At 38.0% G+C, this 18,186-nt stretch overlaps 1 protein-coding gene across 1 annotated transcript in view; it reads right to left on the bottom strand.

Annotated features, from left to right (window-relative positions):
* LOC138935750 (zinc finger protein rotund) overlaps nt 1–18,186 on the bottom strand; it is a 96,495-nt gene that overhangs the window by 67,341 nt on the left and 10,968 nt on the right. The gene's annotated exons all lie outside the window — the stretch shown is intronic.

Here is an 18,186-nt window from a genome sequence, read left to right as displayed (position 1 = left end):
TATAATTGTAACATTTTAAAAATATTTTCTTGTTTATTGCTTTCGAAATAAACCATTAATAAAATAAAATAAGTTATTAAAGATACAAATATATTAAAATATATATATTTTCTTGATTTAAAAAATTTTTTAATTTATTCGAGATTTTTTTCTTGACGTGCGATATACATTTAATACCGGTATCAAATATCCAGAAACACAAATTCTTCAAAATGGTATACATATATACATATATGCTTCTATTTTCTTCACTACAAATAACTCATACATTCCGCTAATTAACATTCGGAAACTTCCTTTGGAGATTCAGAAGCGTACTTCCGCGGGATTAATCGGGCACCTTGATGGTTCAATGGCACGCATAGAACGACCACAGAAGAACCATCGAAGGATGACCCAATTTCCCTTCCCACGACCCTCTAAACCACATCCATCCCCCGGCATGACCTTCCGCACCTCGATAGAGCTCGCGCCAGGTCGCGTACGCTTCCCCGAGAATTCGGAACGGACTGAGCCTCGTAAACCGAAAGTTCCAACTACTTTCTTCCGAGTTTCTATCCGAGTTTTCCATGCGAGTTTCTAAAATGTAAAATATTGTACGTATCTTCTTGAGAATTATAATAGAAATAACATCCATCTGTATATACAAAATACATCAATTTTTCTTTATATAAAAATATTCAGTGATATATGTATATTGAAAAAGCTCTTTAAAAATGTACGTCTGTAAAAAATACAGAGCCCGTGTATCCAAGAAATTGATAAATGAACGAAAAGATATTATTCTGTAGATATCCTATCATTTGTTGACGTATACGAATAGAGAATCTGATATTAACGACGTTAAATCAACACGTTTCTCACGCGATGTACTTTGTATATTTCTACCGTATATTTATCGTTATTAAGTATACAATATTTAAATATATTTGTATATCTAATAATAAAATATTTAGTATGAAAAATATCTCTCTCAAAATATTCGATATTAACAAAAATTCGCGTAACATTAAAAAAGCTATCAGGACATTTTTACGATCGTAATATAATCGAGCTGAATACTGGATACAGAGAAGACGATATGAACTGGATCTTGCCCGAGAAGGGGACAAAGATCGTGCCCATCTTAAAGAAGGGCTAGTAGTAGCCCTTCGCGCTACAGGTGGCTCGTCAAACGATCCGATTCTGTCGGAATCTCGTAAGTGGATAGGACGAAGATACGGGTGTCTCTGGACCAAGGGTGGATAATGAACCGTCGACGATGCTCGAGCAAAATCTTCGCACCCCCGAAGTTCGTGACGTGGAACGACAAGAGAGACGCTACGAACACGCGGAGCTTTCCCGACCTACAGAGAAAGTCCGTGGGACGATCAGTGTCTATTTTAAAGACGGGAAACCAAAGAACTCGAAGTAGGTGGAAGACGTATTCGAGAGCAATCGACTTTGTTAGCGATTAAGTGGGAGAAATGGTAGAGGTTGAGATATGGGGAGAAAATCTCATCTCTTAATCCAACCGTATGTTACCACATGTCATATAATGACAGAATTGCGTGGCTTTATATTTAAAATCAGAATCAAACCTAGATAATGAATAATACGGAGCAATATTCTCGATATTTAATGACTCTGTTTTATAACTTTATAATTTATTTGTTCAACAAATCACGAAATATTGAAATTTGATTTAAAAATTTGCTGGAATCGCTCTTTTTTTCAAAAATCACTAACAATCAATAATATACATTATAATATATATACATAATGAGAAAAAAATGTAATTATTTATCGATTTTTCTTGTCTCATATTTTTGTTCCGTACGTATATTATTTTAAAGTGATTTATCAGCGCGAAAGGAAGATAAATAGGAAAAAGATGTAGATTATAATTATATTGAAAATTACATAATGACAAAAAAATATAGTAGATATTATATTATACACTACTATTATATTATACACGCGCACTCTTGAATTCAAAGACAAATACTAAGACGTATTTCTTTCCGAGAGGAAGTAAAGTAAAAATATATATAAAATATAATTTTTACTTAAAAATAATTCAATTACATATCTTGTCATGCACAAAAATGTGGTTGTACATATGGCATTGGAAATATGAAAAGCAGTAGACGTACACGTGATCAATCCAAATTGAATCTAGCGGCTGTACGTGTGTGGGTGCGTGTAGCGCGGTTAAAATTCAGCTGGATAATTTCCATATCGGTATCAACGATACGTTTACACCAGAACTGCTCGTCGAGCCCTTACGTCCAGGTTTGCGCCCTACGTGCTCGACAGAGAAGAACGTGCCGGAGGCAGCTCCGGATTGGTAATCCAACCTACCACGGCTCGTTCGAAGGGAAGATATAGAGAAAGAAGAAAAAAAAAAGAAAATACATTTTAGCTCGCATCCAGGCACTGCAGCCAGTTTCACCATCGCGCCCTCCCCATTCCACCCACGCCCGTTCACCCACCGCCGCTCTTCTCATGCATCCCTCGGCCTTCCTCTTCCTCCCGTATCCAGAGTTCCCTTTACGCCCTTCTTTATCTCTCCGTCTCTCCCTCTCGCGCTTGCCGTTGAGCGTACGCGAGCGTGTGTATGTGAGTACGTGGTCGAGCCGATGGTCGAGAAGAGCGTCCCGATAGAAAAAGGACGCCGACGCGCGGCGTCGGTAGGTGGTCGGGTAGTCGCGAAAAAAAAATCAAACGGATAGAAGAGCCGGGTAAGGAGGCGGGGGTGAAAGGCAGGGAGAAATGAAAGGGTGGTGGGACGAGTGTGAGAGGTGTGAGCGAACGAGAAGAGAAAAAGGGCGGAGGATAGACGCGAGGCGAGAAAGAAAGAGATCATGTGCGTATGTGAGACATGAGGGAGAGGGAGATGGAATGGATGCTCGAGGCGGTATTCCGATGGCGGGGGAGCGGCGCATGGGCAGCCATTGGAGGGGGGAGAAAAAAGGTGTAAAAAAAATGTCGGAGCCGAGGAAACGGGAGGAAAAAATCGGGCCGTCTCTACGGAGGCGGCGCGGGGGTATGTAAAGAGAGGGGAGGAAGAAGGACGGAGCGGGCGAGGGCGGAGGGAGATGCAAGAGAAGAGCTGGTAGAGGTGGGCGAACAAAAGAAGGATAGTGGACGGGCGTAAAGGAGAGGAAAAATCGAGGGACGGTGAAAGAGAAGGGGGAGAAAAATCAAGAGCGCACGAAAGACGAAGAGATAACAAGAGGGATGCGGCGTGCGAGAGAAAGACGGACGAGGACAGTGAGTCGGAAAGAACGGGCAAAGCGACGCGGGGGAAAAAGAAAAAGGATGAGGTTAAGAGATGATAAGAAAAGGACAGATGAATAAAGAGAGGAACGGCAAACGAGGGAAGGCGAGGAGAGAATGGGATGGGGAAAGCCGGTACCGAAACGGAAAGGGAAAGAAGGAGAAAGAGAGAGGCCCACACCGTGCACATGCGTGACCGTCCGTCCGCGTACGAGGCGGCGGGTATTGATCAGCCAAAGAGCGCCACGACGCCGGGCGTCCTTTTGCGAGCCTTGCTTTTTTCGGCGCGGCGCGGTGCGGTGCGGTGCGGTGCGGTGCGGTGCGGAGCGAAGCGGAGCGGAGCGGACAGACGAGGGCGAGGGGCCGTGCGTCGTTCGTAGGAGGAGGATGAGTAGAGAAGTCGATGGTAGAGAAGGAGGGTGAGATGGAGAAGGTGGGATGCAAGGAGTGCCACGACCTAGCCCAACGAACTAGCCTGGCATGACGTCACTCTTTTTCTTTATCCGCTCGCGCGCGCGACATCGCGTCGCGACGACCGACAAGAGTAGACTCCGTAAAGGGTCTCGGGGGGAAAAAAAATCATTTTTATATCTCTTTTAGACATCTTATTCTTTAAAGCAGTTACGCACGATTGTAATGTTCGACGCGCGAAGCACCGAGGATCCATCATTCGATGGCGTGGTTTGTTTACTAAAAAGCACGTGGTCGTGAGATGCGTTGCACCGCGACAACAGGGACGATGTTGGATATAAGCTTTCGCTATTCACGGACTACGTCCATTTATCCATTCGTAATAAGAGAGGCAATTGCAATGTTCCAGCCTGTATTTCGCAACGATTTAATTAGTATAAGTTGAGATTTATCACCGATTCCGTGACGGTAACAGCAATCGGTAGCCACAATTCTCGCCTCCTATTATGCAGATAAGATAGCCTCGTTTATCTCACAGTGTGTTGAATGCAAATTATAGTACCTTGTTATGTTGTTAGAAACTACAATATAGTCAGCTTCTTGCTTTATAGTTGTATAGTGAGAGAGAAGGAATGGAAATGCTTATCGATCCAATATCTTCCGCTCCGAAGGAGATATAACAGTTATTTAAATTATGAATATTCCATTTTTATGCATATTCCGACCAAATAATAAATATTTAAGCGATTGAGGATAAATCTTAGCTTTTTCAAGTATAATAATGTCATCGATCACTTAACAGATTTTTATTAGAGTTTTGTTTCTTTTTACATTCGTCTCATTGTCATTAATATAATAATATAATTATAATTCATGTATATAATTAAATTAATACGATATCTTCGTAAGAACTCGTGGCAAATGACTGAGAAAGAATAAAAATTACCTATTCAGGAATGCACGACCTATAAAAAGTTGGACTCCAAGTTTCTCGTAAGCAACTATATATATATGTACGACCGAGTACATTTACCGCGTATCATTTCTACAAATTATGATCGCGCGAGTTTTACTATTTACGGTTTAAATTGTGTCCCGATGTTTAACGAGTTTAACGAGTTGCAATAAATGGAGATACTTTCAGTATCTATATATATATATATATATATATATATATATATATATATATATATATATATATATATATTGATAATAATATTATAAAAAATGATACAAAAAGATTTAAAAAACAAATTGCGCTCTTGAGACTAGAATAAATAATAAACAAATTTCAAGAAATTTTTAATATTAAACAGTTTGATCCTCGATTGGATCCTCTTCAATAAAAACAAATTACTTGTGTATTTTTAATAATATTATATATGAGAAATGAAAGAGAGAGAGAGAGAAAGAGAGAGAGAGGAAGAGAAATTCAGTTTCGTGTTAAGATCGGCTCTTCGAACATTCTGCAATGTAGGGACCTGTCGCTTATAGAGTTCGACGACACGATCGACTTGGGAGGGCTTATGACCCAGTGAGTCCCAACGGACGCCGGACACGGAGAATCTTTCGAGATGCATCACGCTTCGGAGGTGAAGGAACGAGAGCCCGTCGTTCCGCGGTAACCCGACCAGAAGCTCGGATTTCCACTCTGATAGAGCGGGACTGGAGATCGTCTCGTCGATGAACGGTCGACGGTTATTTGGTCCGATAGGACGCTGACAGCTGGTAAAACTCGACCGTTCAAGGGTTACGCGGCACACGTGGCACACGTGGCCCTGAGGAGGGAGAGAAAGGGAGAAAGAGAGAGAGTAAGGATCATTGAACAGCTATCCCTCGTGTATCAATAGTAGCAATCTTTAAAATTACGAGGTACGAATAAACGAAGAGGTCGATAAGTCTTACTAGTTTCACGTCTCAAAGAAAGCGAATATTTAATCCCGCGCGCGCGCGATGGATACATGTAACGAATGGATTAAATTTCGATATCTTGATAAAAACCTAAAAAAAAAACAAAAAAAAACGAAGAATTTAAGTAATATTTATCAAAAATAAAAATTATAGAAATTATGCGTGAAAAATATAATATATCAATCAAATATATATACATATATCAAAAGAAGCATTCGGGAAACATTTTTAACCAAAGTATGTTTTTAATAAGGTTTTAATAGATCCTTAATAGGATTTTTGCGCCGATACATAGAAAATCTTCTTAAAAGTCTCAATAATAGAAATGTATTCTATAGTAAATGTGGATTCATTTAGACGGATATTTAAATAAAAATTAAATTGGGGCGAATTATTCAATATTAGAAATTAGGATAGATATTGATTTGAAATCAAGGGATAGATATTAGATATTAATATTAGATATTAAAATAAACGAGAATTTACGAGAACGAATAGATGACACAGACTTGATTAAAAACGATTTTCATGATAAAGTATAACTTCCTAGATAAAAATTTAATTTTCTAGTTAATTATCTAATTACTTAGTCGTTTAATAATTTAATTATCTAATGGTTAAAAATAAGAAAATTTACGATTCTAAATACAACATTTTTGGGACATCTTATATAACTGTAAAATTGTCATTTACTTCTAATCAATCGTAAAAATATTATACACCTTCCACTATTTTTCCCTTTCGAGGTAAAAAAAGTGTGAGAAAATTTCATTAATAAGGAATTTCAGCTGAATATATTCTTCATCGTATAAGTAAAGTATCTTCCCCCCCGACTTATCTTCGGTTAAAGACCCTCCGACGCCACTATTCATTTAGGAATATGCAAGACACACATGTCTTCCCACAGAGTGTCAGTAGAGCCATATCGCTTTCGTGGCTTTTTTGTCTTTTAGGCCCAAGAGAAGCGCGAGGGTGGCCAACGGGGCACATGTGGTCCATGACTCTCGTTTCCCTCCTGCCCTTCCCTCGTACCTCACCGCCGGCCTACCTCAGGCATACGAGCGTTGAGAGAGTAAAAGAGGGGAAGGGATACCGAGAGTGATAAAATTCAACAGTTGGCTCCAGATTGGTGGCTTTACTCGCTCTTCTCACTCTTCACGCGTCGTCTTTCTCCTCGGTCGCCTAGCAAGTTGCCAGGATACTCTGGTTTTGATAACCGATCGCGTCTGGAATTTTTTCGTCACTGCTATCGCCCTTTGACCTCTTTTCTAATCGCGTGAAAATCAAGCCGATCGAACAATTATTGATAACTTCTAAAATATTAAAATTACTGGAAAATATGCGTATTACGGTGAAATCAAATGCATAAGATGCAATATTTTTTTTTTTTTTTTTTAATTTACTATATATATTTTTTGAAATTTTGATGGGGAAAGGATAAATATTGAGGATATATATCATATTAAAAACTAAAAAGATTGATATAGCGCGTCATTACTTTTGATATAAAAGAATTAATGATATAATATATAATTGATATTATTCAAGGAATAAATGATATATTATTCCCAAACTTTATTCGTATTTTATCAATCTACAAATGCTATATTTTTATCTCAGTCATCTTAATAGCATCAGAATATTAATTCGGCTGAGAGATGCTTAGATGAACGGACATGACATTCTTGACACTTTCGGAGTTAATAAAATTTTAAAACGTGCTCCGAAATCCTTCGAGACGAATGAAGCTAGCCACAATATTATCGTTGGTTGATAAGATTGGTGACCCAAATGATGCGCGGGGACGCGGGAACGGGTACAAAACACAGGCGGGGAGAAGAGATCTGACCCAGACGAGTTTTTCCGTCGGTTTCCCGGGGATTTCCTATTTTTCCCGGTCGTAACGTCGAGCGGCGGGTCGGGTCTGCAGACAATTCGCAGTAAAATTTTTACAACCACCCCCGTCGATTCCGCTGCGACAGGGGTTCCTGATAGAGGGGGCGGGGAAGGGGGAGAAATAGACGAGGGGTGGTGGGAAAAGTAGCCGAGCTCCAGACGCGCGGAATGGCCGCGGCCTGGTCGCGGAAACCCATAAACCTATACGTCTGTCTGTCTACCTACCTACGACCTCCAATCTCCTACATCTCCATCTTCATCCCACTTCCTACCCCCTTTCAACTTCTGCCGTCGAATGCTGCCGCAGCGGCAAATACATGTGTCTCTCTCGTCGCTTCGACATTTATCCGTCACTTACCGTTACTTTTATCTTCGTCTTATTACGCTGTTCTGCGTTTTTTCCCAGATTTTATTGCTTAAAACGTTATACGTCATGCATTGAAAGAAAAACGAAAACTAATAGCTAAATATAAACTCAAACATTATAGATAGCAGAAAAATTGCTTCGCAATTTATACATATAATTATATAAATAAAAAAAAAAAAAAAAAATCTGAAGTTATAAACTACACTTTTTTGTCAAACAGCTTATAGAGATATTCGTATCAAAAATTTCCAGTCTTGATAAAATCGCGTTCACAGGGAAGGAAACAATTTTTCTTTCTTCGTGCCGACAGTCTTGTACCTCGCAAATGATTTTAAACTCGCGGTCCTTAACCCTACCAGCTTATTTTTTCCTATACATAGTTCTCATTAAAGTACATATATGTTTCTCCTCCCGATCTGGTGCGATTCGAGGGCAACACGTGGTGACCGGCTTAGCCAGAACGTTCCATGCGCATATGGAGAGAGCATAGTCATTGGAATTTACGCGCTCGCTCCTCGTTTTACATATACATAGGCTTATACAAACGATAGAGTTACATTTCAAATGCAAAGCGCGACATTATCGTAATGTTAATTAAGGTCATTGATAACTCTTTTCTACATTCAAAATTCAAAATGATGACTGTTAATTTTAGTCAACGCTATCGAATATATATTTATTTTTCACACCATATTCTGAAGAAGCATGTGCGTGTGCCATTTATATTGGATTAAAAAGAAGAACATTTCACATATATGCAGATGATGTAAATGTTAAGGAAGAGCAAGCTCTTTTCATATTTTGTTTCTAAGTCACAAAATTACACATTGTTTCTACTTCGAAGTTATATTGATCGTAATAAAAAAATTAATGTGAAGTCTACACACATGCACATTAAATAAACGGTAAAAAAGAAATTTGCATAAGCCAATGATGACAATGCAAAAACTCGAATCATGTTTTCATATCGAAGGCACGTATAGCCAATTCGCTAAAAGAAAAAAAAAGAAGAAAAAAAACCCCCAAAAAGAATAATCGAGAAAGTTCTTAAATGGATGAATACATCATGGAAAATAAGATTAATGATATTTTATGTACATATACGTTTCTTAATAAATATCAATATAAAATTTAAGATTTATTTCGTCGAGACATCATCAGAAATGACAGATGTGAATATTCGATTGGCTCTCTTACTTTTAACTGAGAATCATTTCGACGTCACTTCTCGCGAATGGAGCACCGAAAAAAATTCTCACGTTCGCCGCAAAAAGCTTCTACGGTAGCCGTGTAGAAAGCTCGTTTGGCGAAGAAGGGCCGGCGAGCGCGCGAGGAAAATTATTTGAAAGAACCTTGCGATTCTCCTTTTTTCGACGCTAACCGACCCCAGTCGTATTCCAAGGGCGAGGAGAGAAGGCGGTGGAAGCTCCTCCGGATACGCGGGGCAAAGGCGTGCGTTGCACTTTTCCGCGCGGTAAAAACGCAGAGGGCGAAACCCGTCGAGGGATATTTCCACACTGGAAGAATCGTTTCGGCGCGATGTGTAGCGATGGATCGATGCGTTTTACGCAAGCGACCCGTAACGGCGGAAAGTTGCCCTTCTTCCAGCATTACTGGAGAATTTATGCTCGTCTGCAATTCGCGATAATGGTCAATCGCGATTTTAACGGCATTTTTATTTTACCTAATATTATTCGATCGCGTGCGCGTCATTTGCGAGACAAATATTTGTTATTCGCAGATCAGTTATTCGTTATTCTATATGAATAAATTATTATTAATTGGGGAAACAAGTTTATGAAAAAATAACTGCGTATATTGTACGACGATTCTTTTTAAATGATCGTCAAAAAAAGCTTCTCTCGTCTGAAATAACGACGCAATTTCCGTTTGTGGACAATCATAAAAAGAAAAACTTGCAATTAACGCTAAAAGGTCCCGGAATACTTGAACACTCTCGGAAATTCTGCGAACCGTGGTCAGTACTTGGCGGTTTTCAAAAGAACCACGTGATTCCCTTTAGGTCCAACTTTTCGTTTGACCGAGTTTTTCGGTTTGCATAAACTCAAGGGCGGAAGAAACGCTCGCGGATGTCGACATTGCGTTGTACTCTTTAAGCGTTATTTCAAAAAAGTGCTGCATCTGTATTTAACGCTAACCTGATATTCTAAAAAAAAAATTGCCTGAAGGGAACACATAATGAAGTAACTCCCATGTTCGTGTAATAATTTGCAATAAAATATGAATAATTTAATGCAATAGTATGACAGATTACGCTTATGCGTTATATATGTAGAATGTAGCATTTAATCGAATTTTATTACGAGAAAATATATCGATATCTGGACGAGGCAAGAGTATTTGTCAACGTGTGCATGTTTGTTACCGATAAAATTCACCGATAAAAATATGTCTCGCGGAATTTGTTGCGGTAACCAAAATACCCGGTTTCGATACGGTGACGCTAAAAAATGCATTCGTGAGAGAATTCCGGGATAGAATGAAATTCCACTTCTCAAAATATAGTCAATCGCTTTTCGACCGATCGTTCTTGACTACGGCTACGGGGGTCTGATAGCATCTTGAATGAAAATACGTTGAGAAACGAGTCGCGTAGGTGAAGACGCGTCGAAATGAAATTCCTGAAGGGTCGATCTCTCCCTCCCTCTCTCTTTCTCTCTCCTCTCTCCTTTTCCTCTCTACGGTAACCCCTATTCATGGTAACCCTTTGCCCCAGTTTCGTCATGTATTCAAGTGGATTAAAGTCGCGAAAGGGGACAAAAAAGGGTAATGCATGAAGCACATTGTATTACAAAAAACAAAATATTTCATTTCTTTCTTTTCCAAGAAATTTTACAAATATTAATTTTGATATAATTACAATAATATATCTAACAATATTTTACTAGGAAGCATTCTACTTTATTTATTTAGTAGTATATATTATATATTATAATTAATTCATTTAATTAATTTTTAAACATTATTTTTATATAATTCACATAATTTACTATTATATCTCGTTAATTTATTAGCGATAAAATATAAAACAGTATCTCAAAGTATATTTTCGTTTTATCATAAAAATATGCATATTTTGAACTGAAAGATCTCGATAAAAATTCTCTTCGATAAAGATACATTGCCATCTAAAGCGAATCTGAAGGGATGAAACAAGTCAATCGGCATTACGACTTTCTATTGGTACAGTAGGACAACCCTTCGTTTCTCAGAGTCTCAATGGTTACGAGAATCCCTGTCGCTTCATTGAGAAATGTTTTCAATGGAACGTGAACTATTCGCTGTGTAAATCATTGGATTAAATCGATATGAAAATTTCATCAGAAAAAAAATAAAAAATTTAATAAAACACGTAAGTTTAGCAATCTGCAAATGCAAATTGTTATTTTAGCTTTAGTCGGTCAAAGATTAATTGATTTTTATTATTGTAACTTGCGATTCTTGTATCCCGAATAAAAACTCTCAGCGGTCATATTATAATCGTTTGCTTTATCGATAATTATTTCTTATTAAAAATTAAAAACAAAAATCAAGCATGCAATTCTACGCGTTACGAATTTATATCAAAATTGTAATTTTTCAAAGAATCAATCGGCGAGGCGCGGCGAACGGTTATTCTAGACGCGAGAAATTGAAAGAAAAAGGGTCGAGCACCCCTATAAGATCAGAAGTCTCTTTTACGAGAACCGCCGAGTATAACCCTTTGGCCTACTTCTCAAGGTCCATGGTACATGAGTTAAGGGAACGCCGGCTGGTGTCTCTCGAGCTTCACGGAGCGAGAGCGATAGGAAGCGCGACGAGAGAGGAGGAGACGGGGAGACGGTGAAAGACGGCGAAGAAGGTAAAGGAGGCGAAAGCGGGGTGAGCCGGTCGGGGGTGAGTAGGTCAAACTTTACGGTCCTAGCGTCTAGACGTCGTTGCGCCCCGTGCGCGGCAGTAAAACCGTTTTAAGGGGCTGTTTTACCAGCGCACTCAGCGCGCGACCTGCTCGATGGGGGAGGAATAGCGGAGACGCTAAACCTCCCTTCCCTCTCTCGCCCCCACCTCACTCCCCGCCATCGCCCGTTTGCCTCGTTCCAACCCCCTCGCTTCGCGAGTTGCCTTTATCCGTCTACGCGCCCCTTCCCCCCTCTTTCCCTTTCCCCCTTGCTCGCCTGTCCGCTCGTCGGATGCATTCTCTGCATCCAGACGGGGGAGGATGTGCAGCCACCGGAGGGTAACAGAGAGGAAGTAAAATTGCGACGAGCACGAGGGATAGTCTATGGAAATCTCACTCTCGCGTATGAGCAGACGAGATGGAAGAAGTTGATTCTCGAAATTTCTTGGCGTAATGTTACACGAGATCGCATCGTACGATAATATCTACGAGAACATTGTTTCCTTAATAATGAAATCTGTTATCGAGTAGACACTTTTTAAGAGCAATATGACGCTTGTGTCATCGATATAGCACTCGGAATAAAAGAGAAATCTGCATTGTCCTCAGACAATTTTATATAATAAAAAAGTTAATTCTCTATAATCTCTCCCCCCCCCCCTCCGATACTTTTTGCATATTAAAACTTTATGTAAATTTCAAAATTATTTAATTTATTTATGTGACGAATAAAACTTGTGCATTCAAGGAATAAGAATTATCGCGTGTATCTAAAAAATTTTTATAAAAAAAAAAAAAAAAAAATTGAGAGTATCTAATTCTCCTCGTTAAGTGACAAACGCTCGGACAGCTCCTTGTCAAAAATTGTACGACATATCTGCTTAGCGGATCCAAGATACGCGAGGTCGTCTCGAGAGGATCCTTCCTGTCCAGGAGGAAGCACTTGGCACTAGACGATGCTGCGTCTTATTCACGAGAGAGATGTATATGGAGTAAGCGCGCGCGTAACAAAAACGACGTCGCGCAGAGAAGGAGGAACAACGTCGGAGCACAGAGAGACGGCTGTTTGTTTCGTAAAATTCTCACGCGGTGACGGAGAGAAGCGGCTGTGGGTACCCTCGAACCAGGTCCCTCCGAGAGGGACAGTGGCCGTTAGCGAACGGTCGACGAGTCAACGAGATCAGGACCTTCTAATGGTTGCGATGACGTCTTCGCGATACTCTACTACTCTATTCCCGACGACTATGACACAAGTGGCTACTCGATCCGGCCACTCGAGGGTCTCCTCGAAACGTTAAATATTTCTCGAACTGAGATTCCGAATCGGTGCGTTTGACGCCGCGCCGCATTCAACGGGGATAACACAAGTACGTTTGTCACAGACAGTTTTTGGATAAGTAACACGTTTGTAAATGTAGTACGATGTCGTAATTTTTTCCTAACATACTAAGTGGAACGTGTGCATTTCGTAAGAGACGAGAGCGAATATTTATTACAGAGAAATGATGAAAAAAAGAACATTGTTATGCTTTTGCTTTAAGGGATTTTCCATTTCAATGTTTAAATCTCCTGAATTTTCTCGTACATCAAGAATAATATAATGCGGATATCTCCTTTCTAGGGATAGAATTTATTTAACAATCCCCATGATCTTTCGTATCGCTATACAAATTCCATACGCCATATTCCGCGTAACAAACGAGCCTCGTTATTATTTACAATTTTTTATTTATTCCCTCTTCACGGGTGTGCATACCGCGTTACGAGAATTAATTGTAAGCCAAAGGATGCACGCTCATCAAAGTACGCGTATGCGTATTTTGCGCCGCCAATCTAACGAGAAATTATTTTTAGTATAGCGAAATTCAATAAGGGAATGTGCTTCGTTTTATTTATCGAAATATAAAGATATTATGCAAGAGAAATCAAAATCCTACAATAAGTAATTCTGAAATTTACGATAGAATCTTTGTTCGTAAAATTGTGAAAATAATTATTTTAAATTTTTTTAGAAACTGCGATAAAATATTGTAATATATAATAAATATATATACTTTTCCCTGATATAATAATTTGAATTAATGTAAATAAATAAATTAAATAATTAAATTATGGGCATTGAAATATAAACGCAATCGCTGCTTCTACAATAAGAATCGAATCGTCCATAATGACATAGAGCAAATTCAGAGCAAATTCGAGCTAGGAAATACATATGCGTCGATTGACTCGCGTTTTTTATTTCATGCGATGATTAGAGACGGCTGCCGATTTTATTCGCCCAGCGTCGTAGACAGGTGTCGACTTTTACAGGGTGTACGAGAAGAATGCGCGTGGCACCTGCCGCCGAAATGCCTAAAATGATACGCACAAATTTGCGATGCTATTTGCGAAGAGCTCCCGGACTTATATATTTCAAGCGCGCCCGGCGCTGACAATCGAACGGTCATCCGAATGCGCATACGACGCTGATTTATGCCGAAGCAACATAGTAATCCGGAAAACGCCACACTTAAATCTTTGATTGATGCAAAATCTCATTAATTTGATACGATAACTCGATTATTCAATATGGCCTTTCTCGGAGTTTAAACTGATTTCCGTTAATCTGCGTGATTAAGAACGCTGGTGCAATTTTAATCGTCATCTAACACACTCTATGCGTTTCAAAAATTATTTTAAATATTGTTTATATAAATAAAATTACCAATGATTTTTCTTAATTATCAAGATTTTTTTTAAATCTATTTTTGTAGATTCTGTAATACTTTATATCTATCTTTTATAATAAATTATTATATATTATTTTTTATATATAATATATATATATATATAATATATAATTAATTACTTATATATTCTTTTATAAATATATTGTTATATATATAAAATATAATATTGTGTAGACTGTTTTATAATTTAAATATAAAAAATTTATAAAATTAATTTTTTTAAGCTAAACTTAAAACCGTATCATCGATTTGTAAAGCGATACCTAACTCAAGTGGTATGTTACATAAAGACTTGCATTTTACTCGCTTCTTCTCATAATATATTTACAAAGCGATGTGTATTATATCATAGATAGTGCACTCGTTTAAACATCGCATTCTGCCGAATATATATCATTGCGATATCGTCAACTCGGTCACATCAAACAGTTCATCGATCTTGATCAACATGGGCATGAAAAAGATGCCCTTCGCAAATCGTCACCCGATTTTCACGGATGAGAATAACCCTCGCCTCGTTGCTCGCGTTGATTGATCGACGATCATTGAATCTGTATTAGAAATATCCAAGATGTATCACGATAGGATTACTTCTAGGGGAGGTCAGGTAGCCGGGATGCTTTTTTTATCAGTATCATCGAGCCAAGTTTAGAACTTTCTATCCGTGTCATCGAGTCAACTTTTCGCATTACAAATTGAATCACATATAGGAGTTTGAATTACGCGAGAGTACGGCCGTATCGATAATTTTTGCGCAAGATATTTATATAACCGGCCGTATTAATTTAACGTCATTATATATTAACGCTAACTCTCATCGAAATGTTTAACTAATCGCAAGTTTCCGATTTAACGGAAAATGTATATTTGCCTTTAGAAACTCTATCGCGCGCGTAATATACTTTTTTTCCACCCGAGAAATGACCACAGAAATGACCGTAATAGTTGGCGTAGCGTCGTAAACTTTTAACGGAAGATAAGAGAGGAGCTTGTTTGTTATTATTCGAAGAAGACGTTTTTACGATTTACGCGAATGTCTTTCTGTAAATATTAGGAGGAAGCGTTTCGCTATTGTACGTTTCTTCAAAGTGCAGCCCCGGGTTCTGCGATGTGCGGTGCTTGCTTTTTCTCACTTTTCTTCCTGACCCCCTCCCCCATCCCGTGTCCCTACCCCTTCGGCAGAGCGCCCCCCTAGTCCCCCTCTTGCCCGCCTGCCCTTTCCCCATTCTGCCGCTGCTCCTTTTTCCGGGTCGAATATCGATCCTGATATTTCTCCTTGGTTTTTTTCTTCCTTCGTACGCTCGTCATTTTCAGGCGTTCGTTCTTCCCTTTTCACCATGTAGCCAGAAGAAGTTATATTCCACGATCCTTAGAATAAAATATTATCTTTTGTTCAAGTTGGCTCGGATCAAACAATCTCTTTCTATTCCTACAATTTTATAACAGTAATGTAACAAACATCGAATAAAGTTTCAAATGTTTCGTAACAAGCTAATAATATATAAATTTAGCCATTTCGTTTTTATATTAATCTATTCACATATCGCGTTTTCACGTTATATTTTAAATATATATAAATAAGAGATTTCACATATATATTTTATACAATATATTTTCCCATATTGATCATCGATGTTTTATATGTAAATTATCGTAATTTATGAAATTATAAAAAAATACACCCTCCATAAAAAGAATATCAGCGTAAGTTGCAATGTTTCTTTTTTTTTACTGGTTATATCATTGCTGTTTTTTTAGCTTAACTTTGTTTACATATGGTATACACTGCATATGATGCACAGAATATTTTAAAAGTTTTATTTTAATTAATCCTTTTCGCCGCGGATTAAAAATGTGAGACGGTGGTAGCCGATAGTGCTTTAAAATACATACAGTAAAAAGAGACTTCAAACATACAACGGTACCCGCATAGGGTTCTATGTAATAAAAACAATATTTAAGATTTCTTACGACGCAAAAATTGAAAAAAAAAAAAAAACTGAATCAAATTATTCGCCTACACTCGGTGACGTTAGCGTTAGCTGATACAGCGAAATAATTTTACAGTGATGCTGCGTATTCGGTGCCTTATGGAAGAATCGGTTAACGCTTAATATTGATATAATCCGCGAAAATAATGAATTCATCCGTCTAGACGAGAGAGAACGACGAATATCTCCATAATATTTTCCAGGCAAGTATTGAAAATCTCATTTTATCGTCAGCATACTGTCGTTCCTCAAAGCCCCCGGCTCGCCTTCCTCGATTTCTTCCTTTTTCCACCTTCGTTCTTTCCCGCCCTTCTTTTTTCCGCAGTTCAATATCGATCCCGGACTGTTTTTCCTTTTTTTTTTTTTCTATTTCTACGAGTGCCGCCCTTTTTCCCACCCTTTCCCGCTTTCATCGGACGAAGAACGAACCCGCGACTTCCTCCGCTACGTTATGTGCGCATGTGAGTGTAATCGGTACTTTATAAAAATATTCTCAATTGCTCTGCAGTATCCAAGGAATCGCCAATCGTACTGGTCGGTCGCAGAATAAACCGCCGTTCATTGAAGGCAATGATCTTAGACTAAGAGAGCACTTGAAGCTTGTATTCTCGAGGACAACACTCGACAGCAAAAATCACGAATGCACACAACTAAGAGAAATATTGCCCTTAATTCTGCGACCTCCGAGAGCTATAGCATTGGTAGAAACTTTCAAGACTAAACAACTTCCCCCTAAAGCAAATCGCAGTTTTATACATCATTCATACTTATACAAGAGCAGTTGATTAAGTGGACAGTTTTAATGTAATATATTAAAATGAAATAAAATATTTAAATAAATAAAATTTAATAACAAAAATAATTCATCTAATTTAGAAGTATAAATATATATTTATATTATAATATACGGTTTCATGTATACGATTTAATAAATATTTTCACACACATATCACGTATATATTCTTTCAGGTTTAAGAATCTATCTCTTCATCGCGTTGCTATGTGATTATCAGTAATCACAGAAAGATACGAAAATAAAATCTGGTGACCTCTTTGACCTGTCCACTGCACGAGCAAGCCGTATTAATTCCATTAAATTGGTTGAAAGTAAATTTCATGAAATATTTACTTCCTTTTATTAACGATATTATCTATAAATCGTTATTTTCGTCCAGATTTAAAAAAACGAGCAGTGTATTGTATTTCTAGATATACTATTGATTTAACTGCAACGTTCAATAAAAAGTTGTCGACTTTATAGTAAAAAGAGATATAAAAAATGAAAACAATTAATATTTTATAATCAACTCTAAATAAATACACTGCCTGTCTCTCTCATAAAGGATTCATTTCTCATTTTATAGTTTCTTTGTTTGCAATTTAAATATTTTATGGGCGCAAGATCTTTTTTTTTTAAATCTATCAAATATTTAAAAAAAAAAAAAAAAAAAGATGACGGAAACATTGATAATAATAACTATAGCTGTCTTCAAAAGTCCGATATTTTTCGCGTTTATCTTTTATATCTTATCCTTCTTTCCTTTTCATTACTTCTTTCTGCCAGGTCAAATATCGATTCCGACATTCGCACTCGATTTTTTATCCTACAATTGCAGATCTTCGAACAACAATTTTTGCAACATTTCCCGTTCTTCTTTCCCTTTGTTAAATCGCAAAGAATGACGAATCCCTTTTAAAAATCGAATACCGTTTGATTCG

This window comes from Polyergus mexicanus, unplaced genomic scaffold (genome assembly GCF_030449975.1).
Source record: "Polyergus mexicanus isolate NDT 795.1 unplaced genomic scaffold, iyPolMexi1.0 SCAF_8, whole genome shotgun sequence".
Classification (NCBI taxonomy): Eukaryota; Metazoa; Arthropoda; class Insecta; order Hymenoptera; family Formicidae; genus Polyergus; species Polyergus mexicanus.
The sequence above is the reverse complement of the archived record's forward strand: the minus strand, read 5'-3'. Positions and strand labels throughout refer to the sequence as shown.